General features: G+C 43.7%; 1 long non-coding RNA gene across 1 annotated transcript in view; it reads left to right on the top strand.

Annotated features, from left to right (window-relative positions):
* Window positions 1-14,075, top strand: part of LOC143694904 (uncharacterized) — a 70,154-nt gene that overhangs the window by 20,253 nt on the left and 35,826 nt on the right. The window contains exons 5-8 of the long non-coding RNA XR_013183713.1: window positions 2,511-2,648; window positions 7,840-7,928; window positions 11,485-11,619; window positions 13,317-13,372. This is a non-coding gene — a long non-coding RNA (uncharacterized LOC143694904). The remainder of the gene's footprint in view (window positions 1-2,510; window positions 2,649-7,839; window positions 7,929-11,484; window positions 11,620-13,316; window positions 13,373-14,075) is intronic.

Here is a 14,075-nt window from a genome sequence, read left to right as displayed (position 1 = left end):
GAACCTTGGGATTCCAGCTCATCCATTCCTCCAGGAGGGGCCTTCCATTGAACCACTCTGGTCTTCTGTGAAATCACAAATAATAACTCATCTACAAAATATTTCTGGCTTGGAATTGAACCAGAAGCAGGGATGTGAAACATCCCCCTGTATCTGGGGAAAACTCTGTGTCCTGAGGAAGCCTTGGGGCCATCCATGTGGGATTTGTTTATGGGAGACTGAGTTTTCCTGAAACCTTCAGGAAATGTGCCTGGTAGTAAACAGGTTTCAAAGAGACAGAGCTGCCACAATTTCAGCTTTGAGCAGTGAACACTGTAAATATAAATTGCCATTATAAAATGCAGTAATTGTGATTTCCAGGAGTTTAACTTTCCTATTTTATCCTGCTGTTTATACCCAACCAAGAGCTGGAGTGATATAAAAATACATAGATTCACTCAAATGCTCACTAATACACTGTTTAATTCAAATTGTCCTTAAATAGCTTCCTAAATTCTATTTCATTTTGTTATTTTTCGATTTATTGCCGCTTTAGTTCATAAAGCTGCTGGATTCCAAAATCTGAATTACAGTCCCTCTCTTTTTTTTTTACTACAATAAGTTGTATACAAGTATTCTTGATTACTTTCCTTTAGTTCCTCGTGAAATAATAAAGTAACAGCTTTTTATGCTCTATTTAAATTTTGAGTGCCAGCCAAGCTCCGTCTCTCCCTGTTTTATCATCCATTTAAAGTGAGTTTTGTAATCAGCTCTGCCCTGCACATCATAAAGCCTCCCCTCACTATCCGTGCTGATAACTCCAGAGATTTCCAGGCTGGGATGTTGTTGGCCATGCTTCCCTGGCTCTGTTTCCCTCAAGACTCCAACCCTTAGGAAATTCAGATTCCCCAATCCTGAGGTTATATCCAGATTCCAGGAGCAGATGGTTCTGTGGAAGTTCCAAGGTCAGCGTTCAAGGAGCTTGGAAAACTTTCACTGAACATTTCTCTCCCTCTGATGAGTTTATTTGGTTGGTCTTGGGCTCTTTTTCTCCCTGAACGGTCTCGTACTTTTCAATAAAAGCTCTAAAAGCAGAAGATGTAGTTTTAAGTCCTAATATTAGCTCAAAACAAGGCTCCTGTTGGTTTAAAAAGACCTTTCACCCTTCTCAGGGCTCCTCACGATGCCAATGTTTGTTCTTCTGGCACCATCCAACCCAAACCTGGTGCTACCGCCAATTCAAGTCATAGGAGATAAAAAATAAACCAGAGTGACTCTGGACATCAAATTATGGCTGTGAAGATTCAAAGGATGGGGTGAAAATTGAAGAACTCAAAGTAACTCCATTCAAAACCCTTACACGACAGGAAAAACCTGTTCCCCCTCAGCAATCTTCTCTCCTGACAAATGTCTGAGAAATTAAAAGCAAACAAATTGATGGGAAACTAAAATTCCCCCTCACAAATGCTATTTTTTTGTTATATTCCCCCATCAGCAATAGGCTGATGTTGCAAATGAAAAATGTGGATTATTGCTGTGAAAAGAATCTCTGCAGAGGAGGCATCGAGCTCCATTCAGCTCCAAGAGATGGTGCTTAACTGGGGCTGTAAAATGAAAAGGCAGCAGCAGGGAGAACACAGCACTGGGAGCTGGTTATTATGCTCAGATTTGAACATTAGCAAGGAGTGAGACGCAAAATGTGATTTCTGAACATCTCCAGAAGCCTGTGCTCTTAAAATGGATTCATTTTAGGAGACACTGCAATGTCTGTATCCCCACAACGACTCACTAACCCTCTTCTTATGCTTAAATATTATTACTAAGAGTTTTATTCACAGCACTTTTATTTTTCCTGTATTTTCTGAGATGCTTCCATGTCAAAAATTACCTCACCTTTAATATAATAGTTGATACTTAAATTTTGCCCTTTTTTCCAAGCTTTGTCTTTTAAAGAGCAGCTCAGAAATGTGTCATCTGGCTGCTGCAATAATGCTGAATAGATATGAAAATTCTCCTCCTGATTTTTTTTTTTCCAGCAGCACTTGTAGCAACTCTGTCTCTTCAAGGCGGTTTCCCTCCTTATTTAGACACCCAAACCTTGTTAGCAGACCCTGATGTGGGATTTTGTTTGCTTTTCTCTCTGCCCCAGCATGGTTTGGCCTGGGTTTTACCCACCTGAGGATCCAAAATCCATTCTAAGGCACAGCAAGGACTCAGTGCACCGGAGGCTGAACGGCCCCAAGGCTTCCTCAGGACACAGAGTTTTCCCCAGATACAGGGGGATATTTTACATCCCTGCTTTCTGGTTCAATTCCAAGCAGAAATATTTTGTAGATGGAGTTAAATAATAAAAATTTTTATTTTATATATATATGTGCAAGCAAGGACTGAACCTCCTCTGCAGAGCCAGGCTTAAAACGCTTCAAACCAGGGAGTTCTGCTGGAGCTCCGACACGTTCCCTGCCCGCTCCCAGAGTTTCTCTTGCTCCAGTTGGTTTCATCCCTTCCCTTTTGTGTGTTTCTGTTTGAAGGGAAGGTCAGGGAGCCGCCGGTGTCCCAGCAGAGCGGGAGGGAGCTGCCGCGAGGGCGCCTGCAAGGGAACTTCAGAGGGGAACAAAGGCAGCTGGGAGGACCCCGAGGTCCAAGGCACAACCCTTTGGAAACAAGAGGTCAGGTGAAGCTTTCAAATTGTGTATGGCTTTCTCCTGGCTTTGATGGAAAGTTCTTTTGGAGCTCAGCTGGAAGAAAGGGCTGGGAGTGAGGGCAGGGTTTGCAGCGGCGCTGATTTTTCCGCTTTCTCATCAGGATTGCACACTCTGCAATAGCCCCAGCCTTTTATTTGGCTGCTCAGAAGCCTGTGGAGAGGAGAGTAAATTATCCCCATCAATGACAAACTGACTGTGTGGGTAAAGTGCACACACAGAAAATTAATTATGAAAAATCAAAATTAAAGCTTTGCCTCTGAAGATTTCCGCCACTTCCTTCCGCCACTTCCTTCCGCCACTTCCTTCCGCCACTTCCTTCCGCCACTTCCTTCCGCTCCTTCCGCTCCTTCCTTCCTTCCTTCCTTCCTTCCTTCCTTCCTTCCTTCCTTCCTTCCTTCCTTCCTTCCAAGGCTGAGGTGGAGCTGCCTGGGACACCTCAGAGCCCTCATTTTGGTTGGTTTTCACTTTGTGGAGCTCCACACAGTGCTCTGAGCACAGAAAATGTGGAGAGGTGAGGTTTTCCTTGAGCTGGGCACCTGAGGGGACTCCATGGCACACAGGGAAGCAGCAGCACTTGGAATCTTTATAAATAACATGATGGATCTGGAGAAACACACCAAACAGTCCCTCTTTTGATTTAAAAATTGAAATCATGGAATGGTTTGGGTTGGAAGGGATGTTAAAGGTCTCGTTCCAACCCCCTGCCAGGATTTGTTTCACCTGGTTTCCTGTTTCTGGTGAACTCGTTCATATTCTGGTGAACAGAGGTTGTGAAATGCATTCAGGTTTTCAGCCCTCATTTAGGTTTGCTCAAATTTTAAATACTTTTATAGATTTTCTTCCCCTTTCATGCCCTGTTTTCTCCTAGGCTTGTGTGCTCAGTTGAAGTTCACGCGGCTGTTGTGAGGATGCAAGTGTAGAAGCTGTAGAAATTTTAAAAATCATTAATTATACATTTTAAGCAGAAAAGCCCCCCATAATCTGAATAAATAACCACCCCCTGCTAAGGGCAGGGACAGCTCCCACCCTCCAGGCTGCTCCAAGCCCCATCCAAGCTGGCCTTGGGCACTTGCAGGGATGGGCACCTTGTGCCAGTCCCTCCCCACCCTCACAGGGAACAATTTCATCCTAATATCCCATCCAACCCTGCTCTCTTCTGGCTTGAAACCATTCTTACTTATCCTGTCATGTAAAAAAAAAAAATATCTGTGGACCATTGGCAATTTCCATTTCTTTACCTTTTCTCCCTTATTTTTCTTGGCAGCACGGTTGCAGAAGGGTGATACTCTGACATTCTGCAAAGGACAGCAATTGGATTTTTTGCTGCTTCCAAATTGATTTGGGTTTCAAACATGACTCAACAGACATACAAATCTTACTTAAACCTGTCAGATCCAGAATAAAATGTATCAGTTGATACAGAGTGACATTTTTAACTGAGATGTTTGATTTGCAAAAATGTTCTCAGTTCCAGCTTTTTTTCCCTCATGAACTGTAAAAGGAGTAGTTTTGGACATTCCTTACATATCTGAGTGGGCAACGATTGCCTTGATTGCTCTACCAGAGCAATAGATGACATAATTAAATAATGAGGCTTTAAATGTTTATATTTTGTAAATGCAAGGACGAGGCTTTAATTATTAAATTCAAATTAAATTTAATTGTTAAATTCAAATCAATAAAGCAGAGTATCTGCATTACAAAATTCTGAAGGCTGACAGCATGTTCCTGGAATGAGGCTGGACTTGATCAAAACGCAGAACTGAGAGAAATTGTGAAAACTTTTATAAAGAACACGTGGACCAAGAGCTGGTTGCTTTGGAAGCAGGTAAACAGATTTATCCCAAAATCCATTCAGACTTCCAAACCCATTCTGTTCACCGCCTCGGTATCCTGGAATGGCTTGGGCTGGGAGGGGATGTTAAAGCCCATCCCATCCCATTCCATTCCCTCCTTGGGCAGGGCCCAGGCTGCTCCAAGCCCCATCCAGCCTGGCCCTGAATATCTCCAGGATTGGGGCATCCCTTCCCTTTCTGCACAAACCAGAAACGTTTTTTTCCCACCCTCAAAGACTCAGGTTTTATTTTATCCAAAGCCAAGGCTATGGAGTCACCACTGGTGCTTTTAGTGATGGCTTTCTAGTCTGCACTGAAATGACAAATTTTAATTAGTGGAGTTAAGAGCAGCTGCAGCAGCCCAGATCCATGACCCTGCTGAGGCTGATCGATGTCTGGGGCTGGTGGAAGGGGTGGGTTCAGTTCCCCACCAGCTTGGGGAAAATAAAATGCAAATTCGTGCGTCAGCACCAGAAATCTTGAGGAGAACTTGGTGTTAATAATGTCTGAAATGCCCCAAACCATGTGAATGAGCAGCAATGACCTGGTTCTATGAAAAAAGAAAAAAAAAAAATTGTACAGAAAAACCTACTCAAGCTGTTTTATTTGATTGTTCAGTCACCTGCAAATGATGCCCCTGGCCATGAAATGCAAATTGGCCTCAAAATATTCTTGTTCCTGTGAGGAGAACAAGGTCTGGTGTTCTTGGAATCTCAATAAGCTTGGCTTGAGGAGCCTTTCCTCAACAGAGTTATTTATACAATGTGAATATATAGATTATTTTATAAATTTTATATTTTAAATGGAGACATCTCATCTATTTGTATCATCCCCTTGGTGTCCATGGCAGGAAAACTGGGAAACAAGAGACAGGACTCTGCCATCATTTATTTTCCAGATCGTCCCCTCAAATCCTGGGATATTTACTGCATGTTTGAGCTTTTGGGGATTTTCTCCAACCATATCTTCAGTTATCTAAATGATAATGTTTTTCTTTCTTCCTTTGAGAGACAATCTCATATTATAATCTAATTTTACAATCTAATATGTCACTGTCAGAGAGATATTTCCCTTTAAGCTGTGCTCCCTTTCGTTACCCTACATAATTTTCCCCTTCTTCAGCTCATTCATCAAACATTTATATGCAGTTTATGCACCTATTTACTCATTACTTAGCCCAATTTTACACCCTTAACTCATCCTTCAGTCTTTAAGTATTTACCCTAAAGCTTTATTGCAGCTCAGAATGAGATTTGATTGCTAGTGAAGAAGAAAGATTAATTTTTCTTGATTTATGTCACCGTAACTGTATTAGAACATTACCTGTCTTATTTATCCAGTGTCAGTGCATGGAGAATTATGAAAAAAAGTACAGAAATCGGTCTGTTGGGCTTGTGTTGCACTTTGGGCAGAAGTTGCTAATCTGAAGTGACATCCAGCTGAAAAGCAGCAAAGAGCAGCGAGCCAGAATTGCTGTGCCTTGGCAAAATCCTGTTTCCCTTCTTTGTACTCTGATTATTGGAGAGGCAGAGGAATAATTTAGGTCTGTGTTGCAGAACCCAAAAAGTTCATAAATATGAATTTCTGAGTACAGATGTGTGTGGACATGTGGATGGTAAAGAGAACTGGTGCTGCTTGGAGAGAATGAGTCAAGGCCAACCAGAAAATAACAAAAATCAGTGTTTTTCACATCCTTGAATTGACATTTCTGCGTTCCTTTTGGTTCTCTTTGGAAAGCAGACCTGTTTTGCATTTTGTTACTTTAGAGCTGCTCAAAGGGCTCTGCTGGTGTGAATCCTCTGCTCTGGCTCTGTGCTCCTGCCCTGTCCCAGCCCTATTAGAGGAAATCTTTGTTATTGACCCCAGCAGTGTGTGAGCTGCCACAGGGCCGTGCTGAGCAGCCCAGTTTATTGATATTATTCATGCTGAGCAGCCCAGTTTATTGATATCATTCATGCTCTTGAAGCAGAGGGACTCCTGTGCAGCTGGCTGCTGAAGGAGGCATGTCCAGCCCTCTGCCCTGGTGGGCTGGGGTGTGCCCAGGAAAGGGAAAATGTGATTTCTTTGGAGCTCTGTGAATCTTTGTTCCTGGCTGGGAGCAAGTGTTTGGGGGGAGTGGTGTGTGGGCCAGTGTTGGGTGTGCTGCTGAAACCCCAGCCTGAGTCTCTGGGGATGAAGGGAGGGAGCTTCTGTCAGTTCTTTCTGATTTTTAAATCCTATTTTTTCATGCATGAGACAGTTTTAGTATTTCCCCAAGAATATCTGGTAGAAAGAGCTGGAAAGTGCACGATGGGGCCATATAACATCTTAATTTTTCAGGCAAAGGGAGACGCTTTCTCCCACAGGTGCTGTCTCTGCTGGGTTGCCCTTCCCACGAGTATTATTCCACATTTTTTGGAGCCTTTTCCAGCCTCCAGTTCCTCTTGGCACCTTTCAAACCCTGCAGCAGCCCAAGACTTTTGGGTTTGTCACCATCCCCAAGGTGCCAAACCCACCCCTCCAAGCAAAGGCACTGACCTTCTCCTCAAATATAAAGATTTAATTCCATAAACGACAGAGGGAACAAATGGCTGGAATTCACATCAAAAACAGCACAGAGGGGAAAATCAATTTACAATACTGCCCTCATTAGAACTCTAAAACTCTGGCCTTGTGCTACCTGTATTTATTTATCCCTCTTTATTCCTCCTTGCCAATGTTATACATTCCTGTTGTTTCAGTGCTTTTCCTGGCTGGCTCAGCTCAGTTTTGTGTTGCAGTTGTTCCCTGTGGTTTTGGGGTTTTTTCTTCTCTTTTCTGTGCAGCTCCTCGTGCTGAGAAAAGCATCACCTGCTGCTCTGTGCTCCCTCACCTGGGCTGGAAGGGGAGAAATCAGGTTAAAAAAAGGGAAAGGTTGTAAAACTTCACAGTTGTGGTACTAAAACATCACCCCTGACAGCTGGATTTCAAATCTGGCCAGTGCTTCGATTTATTTACTTATTTATGTGTTGATTTTCCAACCAGAAACTGCCCTGCCAAGCTCCCAGCTGACTAAAACTGTGACTTTCCCTTCCCAGAACCAGTAAATAAAAAGGAGAATGTGGTGTCAGCACTGTCAGTCTTGTCCCTTATAAATTTTACCACCATATTTAAAGGAAAAAGCAAGAGAGATGCAGGTCTTTATTTTAAAAATTGTGAGTTTAATTTCATATTTTTGTTTTCCCCCACAGAGAAAGTTGAGGACAAAGAACATTGTGGGGCTGAACTGAAGAACGTTCTTCAGGGATGGGCAAGGAGATTTCAGATTAATTTATTTTATTTTATTCATTTTATTTATTTAGAAGAGGATGAATTAAACCTACCACAGAACGTTGGCCACAAACATTTTTCTGGGATATCTTCAGGAAAAAAAAAGAAAAGAATTTTAAAAGTAAGTGAGAACAAATGATAGCAAAAGTTTAGTTTTTCTATCTTTTAGAGAAGACTGCACCAGAAATAAATATGTTTAAACAATTCTAAGGCAGTCACAGTTACAGTTCAAAGATTCAGAAATAACTGAGCTACTTTTACATATTTGCACTTTTAGTCCAGATTTTTCATTTGTTTGAGTTAAAATAGCCTGAAAGTTGTTCCTTTAGTACAAAGCTTTTTTTATATATCTTTAGGTAAGATCTTTATCTTCTCAATTTGGAGGTTTTGATCCCTTGTAAAACACTGGCTATAAATGAGAAAATATGATCCTTTCAATGGTGACCTGGGAAGGGAACTTTATAATGCTCTGTTAAACTTCTGAGCCTGAAATTTCTAAAAAGAAAGATAAATAAGAGAGCTGGGGAGTGCAAATAAAAGAGTGAGAGGTTTATGCTGCTGGCTGCTGGCCAGGAATGCTGAATGCATTCAGGTTGGAGGGAAGGAACAACAATAAAACACCAGGCTGCAAATCCATGCAGGGATTTCATGGCAAGTACAGGGACTAATTGTTCTTGTCAGGCTTCAAATGCAAATGAAGGTGTTGTGGGGATGGATCCCAGACTGGTTTGGCTTGGGAGGGACTTTAAAGCTCATAAAGTTCCACTCCTGCCATGGCAGGGACTCCTTCCACTGCCCCAGGTTGCTCCAATCCCAATCCAAGCTGGCCTTGGGCACTGCCAGGGATCCAGGGGCAGCCCCAGCTGCTCTGGGCACCTCCCCACCCTCCCAACCAGGAATTCCTTCCCAATATCCCAGGGAATCCCACTAGACCATGAGACAGCAGAAAACGAGAGACCTTGATGCTCCCTGTTCTAGATCTGTGTCTCCACTTACCCGAGTTTGGTGTGTGGGGATGCTGGTGGTTAATGGATTTTTGGATGGAGTTTTATTGTTCATGGACAAGTGGGAATGGCTTCCCACTGCCAGAGGGATTGACTGGGTATTGGGAAGAAATTCCTCCCTGTGAGGGTGGAGAGGCCTTGGAATAAAATCCCCAGAGCAGCTGGGGCTGCCCCTGGATCCCTGGCTGTGCCCAAGGCCAGGCTGGACAGGGCTTGGAGAAACCTGGGACAGGGGAGGGTGTCCCTGCCATGGCAGGAGTGACACTGGGTGTTCCTTAATGTCCCTTCCAATCCCATCTATTCCGTGGCTTTAAGCTGCTCACTTTCAGTAATAAGATTAGGTTACATTTCAAGGTATAGAAATTATTTTTTAGAAGCAATGGTTGCAGAAATTAAAATATTTTGGTTTTGTGCCTTTAAATGAATTTTTAATATTCCATCTCTTAATTAAGAAGGGCAGAGAAAAAAAAAGGAATTCTTCAGGGGAAAGCCAGGAGATATGGTTTGATATTTTAAAAGTGCTCAAAAATTTAGAAAGCTTAATGAAGTAATAAAGCAGAAAAATATATTCCCTCTGTTCCCATTTATTTTCTTTATTTTCCACAATCTTGGGACCCTCCAAAGTTTCCAGGGAAGGTGTAGGAACAGTGACCAAACTTTTCCTGATTGCCTCCAGTGCCTCAGCAGTGATCCATGGCCCTGGGGATCTGTAAATCATGGACTGGGAGCAATAAAAGCTGCAGGATAACTCATTTAAAAGTTACTTTGTGGAAATGATGATTGCTGAGTCTTGCAGCAATATTCACATGAATTGTCTCTTGACTTGGATTGAGTCAATTAAAGCTACTTAATTAGTGCAGTTAGTAATCATCTGCTAAAATCACAGACATTCTTTTGTGCTTGGGTTTGTCTGTTTTATTAACATTTTTAAACCATTTTTAAAAATGACCCTGTGCAGATGAATTTGGTTAAGCATTTTCTTTAAGTTGCTTTTGCACTAAAGGACAACTAAAAAATATTTTAATATCTGAGACTTCTTACAGAAATATAATTCCTATTTTCTGCAGTATTACGGTTCCTGCTTTGATTCCTTGTTACCCCTCACGGTTAAATAATCTAAACTCTGAGACTTGCATCCATTTTCCTTGGCTTTTTTTTTTGTTTGTTTGGTTTGGTTTTTTGGTTTTTTTTTTGGTTTTTTTTTTTTTTTTTTTGGTTTTTTGTTTTTTTTTTTTGTTTGCTTTTTTGGGGGGTTTTTTGGGTTTGTTTTGTTTTGTTTTGTTTTTTTCCCAATTAATTTATTAATCATGAAAGGCTGTCAGCTTTCCTTATGGGAAATGTCATTTAGTGCACCAGACTGAACTCTTCGATTGCACTTTGATTTTGAAGTAATCTGTTCCCTTTTGGAAGGGGTTACAGGACAAGGAAAACTGATAGACCCAAATTAAACATAAATTTGGGGAAAAAAAAAAGGCAGTGGAAGGAGCAGAGCCTGTAAATTCCCTCTGGAAGAGCCATGCCAAAAGGACAACAGGCTCCAGACTGCCTGGAAATTGGTGGGAGGGACTTTGAGTCCTTACAGGAAATGCAGTCCTGTGGCTAAGCTTTGGGATATTGATCCCTCTGAAGTTCCATAAACATCACAAGATGTTTTCACAGAATTCCCAGAATCACTGGGTTGGAAGAGACCTTCAAGACCCTTGAGTCCAACCTGTTCCCTGACACCTCAACTCAACCCTGGCCCCCAGTGCCACATCCAGGCTTTGTTAAACACCCCCAGGCATGGGGACTCCACCACCTCCCTGGGCAGCCATTCCAGAACTTTATCACCTTTCTGTAAAAAACTCTTTCCTGCTATCCAGCCTGTATTTCCCTTGGTGCAGCTCGAGGCTGTGTGCTCTGGTTGTGCCAGTGCTGCTGGAGACAGAGCCCAGCCCCAGCTGAGCACAGGCCCCTTTCAGGAGCTGTGAGAGGGATGGGGGCACCCCTGGGTCTCCTTTTCTCCAGGCTGAGCACCCCCAGCTCCCTCAGGGGTTCCTCACTCACAGGGTTTGTGGGTTTGTGTTCCCAGCCCCTCTCCAGCCTCCTTGTCCACCCTGGGCACACCTGAGCATCTCAACATCCTTCCCAAACCGAGGGCTTTTCTCACTGAGCAGGATTCTGTCATAGTTTCCAACCTGAATGTTTAAATCCAGTGTGGCACCTGGAACGTCTCCACATTGGCAATTTTTCCCAGCTTAGGAGCTAATTGCCCAGCACAGAAAGCACTGGGAAGGATGTGGCTCGTGTTTAGTTCTGGAGCTGCTTCTGCCATGACAAATCCCCCCTCTCATTTTGACTGGCTCACATTTGTCGAGCAAGCGGCAATCCAAAATATTGTGAGAATTTATTTTCAAGCCGAGCGTTTGTTTTGCCAGTATTGAAAAAAGCAGGGGAAAAGCAGAGATATTATCCTGTGACAATGCACCCTTTTATACCTGAGAGGCATCGATTCACAGCAGAGCCATTTGCAGCTCCTCACACGCCTCAAGAATTGTTTACAAGAACAAGGAACCACTGCCGGGCTGCTCGGTGAAATCCTGAGGAGTTTTTCTTCCCGTGAAAATAATTCCATATTCAGGACGGGGTGGGCGGAAGGTGGCTTTGAACAATCTCTGTGTTCCTGCTTTGCAGGTGCTGTCAATAAAACCAGGCCAGATTTATGGACTGACTGCACTGCCCAGGACAGGACTGGAATGCTCAGCAGGCAATGAGATCACCAGAAATGAGCCCAGGAACATCCAGAGCTCACAGGAGAGGACACAGAAGGTGCTCCAGAGGGTGATGGGACAAGGGGAAATGGCCTTAAGATAAAAGAGGGGAGGTTTTGATGGGATATTGGGAAGAAATTCCAGCTTGTGGGAGCGGGGAGGTGCCCAGAGCAGCTGTGGCTGCCCCTGGATCCCTGGCAGGGCCCAAGGCCAGGCTGGACAGGCCTTGGAGCAGCCTGGGACAGTGGAAATTGTCCCTGCAATGGCAGGAAGTAGAACTGGATGATTTTAATGTCCCTTCCAGCCCAAACCTTCTCTGATTTTGTGATTCTCTGTCCTTCAGGGAGGAGTTTTGGTTCCCAGAGCTCCCATCAGATTTAGTGTCAATTTGTTCAAAACTGAGACCCTTCAATCTTTCCCTGGGTGTGGAACTGTCTTCAGCTGGGGAGATTCTCTCTCAGCAGTGTGGCTGCATCCAGAGCAGCCAGGCTGAAGCCAATCAGATATTTCAGATTTATTTGATCTTCAAATTCTAAATTTGAATTTAAGTCCAGATTCATTGCACAGACACATCCCAAACGAAATGCGTTTTAAGTGAATCCATTTTCTCTCTAAATCTGTATTTTTTGTGACTCAAGTATTTCTCAATTTTAAATAATATAGGACCATACAGTGCCCCTCACATTTTATTGGCTTTATCCAGGCACGTGCATGGCCTTGACCTTGGAGAAAATGCCAGTAAATGTTTAATAAACCCACAGGCCAGCCTGAACTGTAAGAATTGTTCCAATACATGGATCAATAGCACGTGTTGGAACGCTGTTATGAAATAGAGAGCTGCCTCAGTAATGAAAAAAACACATCAACTTTCTATGAAAAGCTGTTTTTTGGAGGCAGAGTGAGCCATAGATCAAGCTTTGACAAATTCTGCTGCTGTTGAATAGATTAATTTTTTGCCATCAGCCCCTGTTCCACCTGTAAGAGAGAAAAGAAAGGAATTTGTGCTACAAAAGAGTTTTAAAAGGAGGTGAAGGAAGGCACAGCTCCAAACAGCAATGTTTTGATTCAGAAGCTTGAACACTGGTGCATCATAAATTGTAAAATGTGTTTATTTCTACTCAGTGATAATTCCTGTTTTAGGAGAAAAAGGCTTTCTTTTATATTTCTGACAATCTGGGGGGAAAAAAAAATCAAATCCTGCTGTCTTTTGGCAGACAAAATTCCATTAATTTGCAATTCTGTGAAATTTCATTTCTTCACAAAAATAAGTGGTAAAATATTAAAATTTTAAATTTCAGTGCCTCTCCTGCTGCTTTGTCCCAGCAGCACATGGTTATGGAGCCTTCAGCTGGCACTTGGATATTCCAGGTCTTTGAGGGGAAAAAACTGGAAGTGAGCAGCTCTGGCAGAGCCCAGAGGGATCCACAAACTCTGGAATGGGACCAAAACTGCAGAGTTTGTGGTTTTCTGCATAGAGTCCCAGAATGGTTTGGGTGGAGAGGACATTAAATGTCACCTCCTTTCACCCCTGCCATGGCAGGGACACCTCCCACTGTCCCCAGTGTCCATCCTGGCCTTGGGCCCTGCCAGGGATCCAGGGGCAGCCCCAGCTGTGCCAGGGCCTGCCCACCCTGCCAGGGAACAATTCCTAATTCCCAATACCCCATCAATCCCTGCTCTGGGTCAGTGTGAAGCCATCCCCCGTGTCCTGTCCCTCCATCCCCTGTCAATTGTCTCTCTCCATCTTTCCTGCAGCTCCTTCAGGCCCTGCAAGGCCACCCTGAGCTCAGCCCAAAGCTTCTCCTGTGCAGGTGAACAATCCCAGCTCTCCCAGCCTTTCCTCCTTCCATCCCTCTGCTCATCCTGGAGCCTCCTTTGGGCTCTCCCAGCAGCTCCAGGTCCCTCCTGTGCTGGGGAGCCCAGCTCTGCAGGTGGGGGTCTCAAAATCAGTAATCAAATGTTATCAATTGCCAAAAGCATTTTGAAGTTTGATTGTCCTGGGCAGCGCCTTCCTGCCCACTTGGCAGGAGAAAAAGAAGAGTGTTTGAGATGTAGACCTATAAAATGCTGTGTGCTCCCAGTCCTGCTGGAAATGATGTCACACAGCAGGACAACACATTCCAAACAACACCTGATATTAAATTATCCATCCTCTCCTGCATGATCCCATTGTCTGTGACCTCAGCCTGTGCTGCCTCCCTGCTCTGTCGCCCTGGCACTTCCCAGGTGACCCTGGCAGCACCCAGTGTTCTCTGTGAGGCAATTCCCACTCAACAGGTGAAATCATCAGCATTTTTCCCATGCTTTCCTGATGTGGCCACCTCCACAGTGAGATCAGTTCAAATTCCTCCTGTCCTGCTGTCCATCAGCTGTGGAAAATGGAATTATCTTTGTGCCCCTCGTTGGAAAATTTGGCCATCAATTAATGGTGTTTCCATGGCAAACCCAACCTCAGAAGTCCCCAAAGTGCACCCACTAAGCACACGTAGCCAAAATATCTCCCAGAATGTGAAA

Source organism: Agelaius phoeniceus, chromosome 10, assembly GCF_051311805.1.
Source record: "Agelaius phoeniceus isolate bAgePho1 chromosome 10, bAgePho1.hap1, whole genome shotgun sequence".
Lineage (NCBI taxonomy): Eukaryota > Metazoa > Chordata > Aves > Passeriformes > Icteridae > Agelaius > Agelaius phoeniceus.
This window is presented reverse-complemented; position numbering and strand designations above follow the sequence as displayed.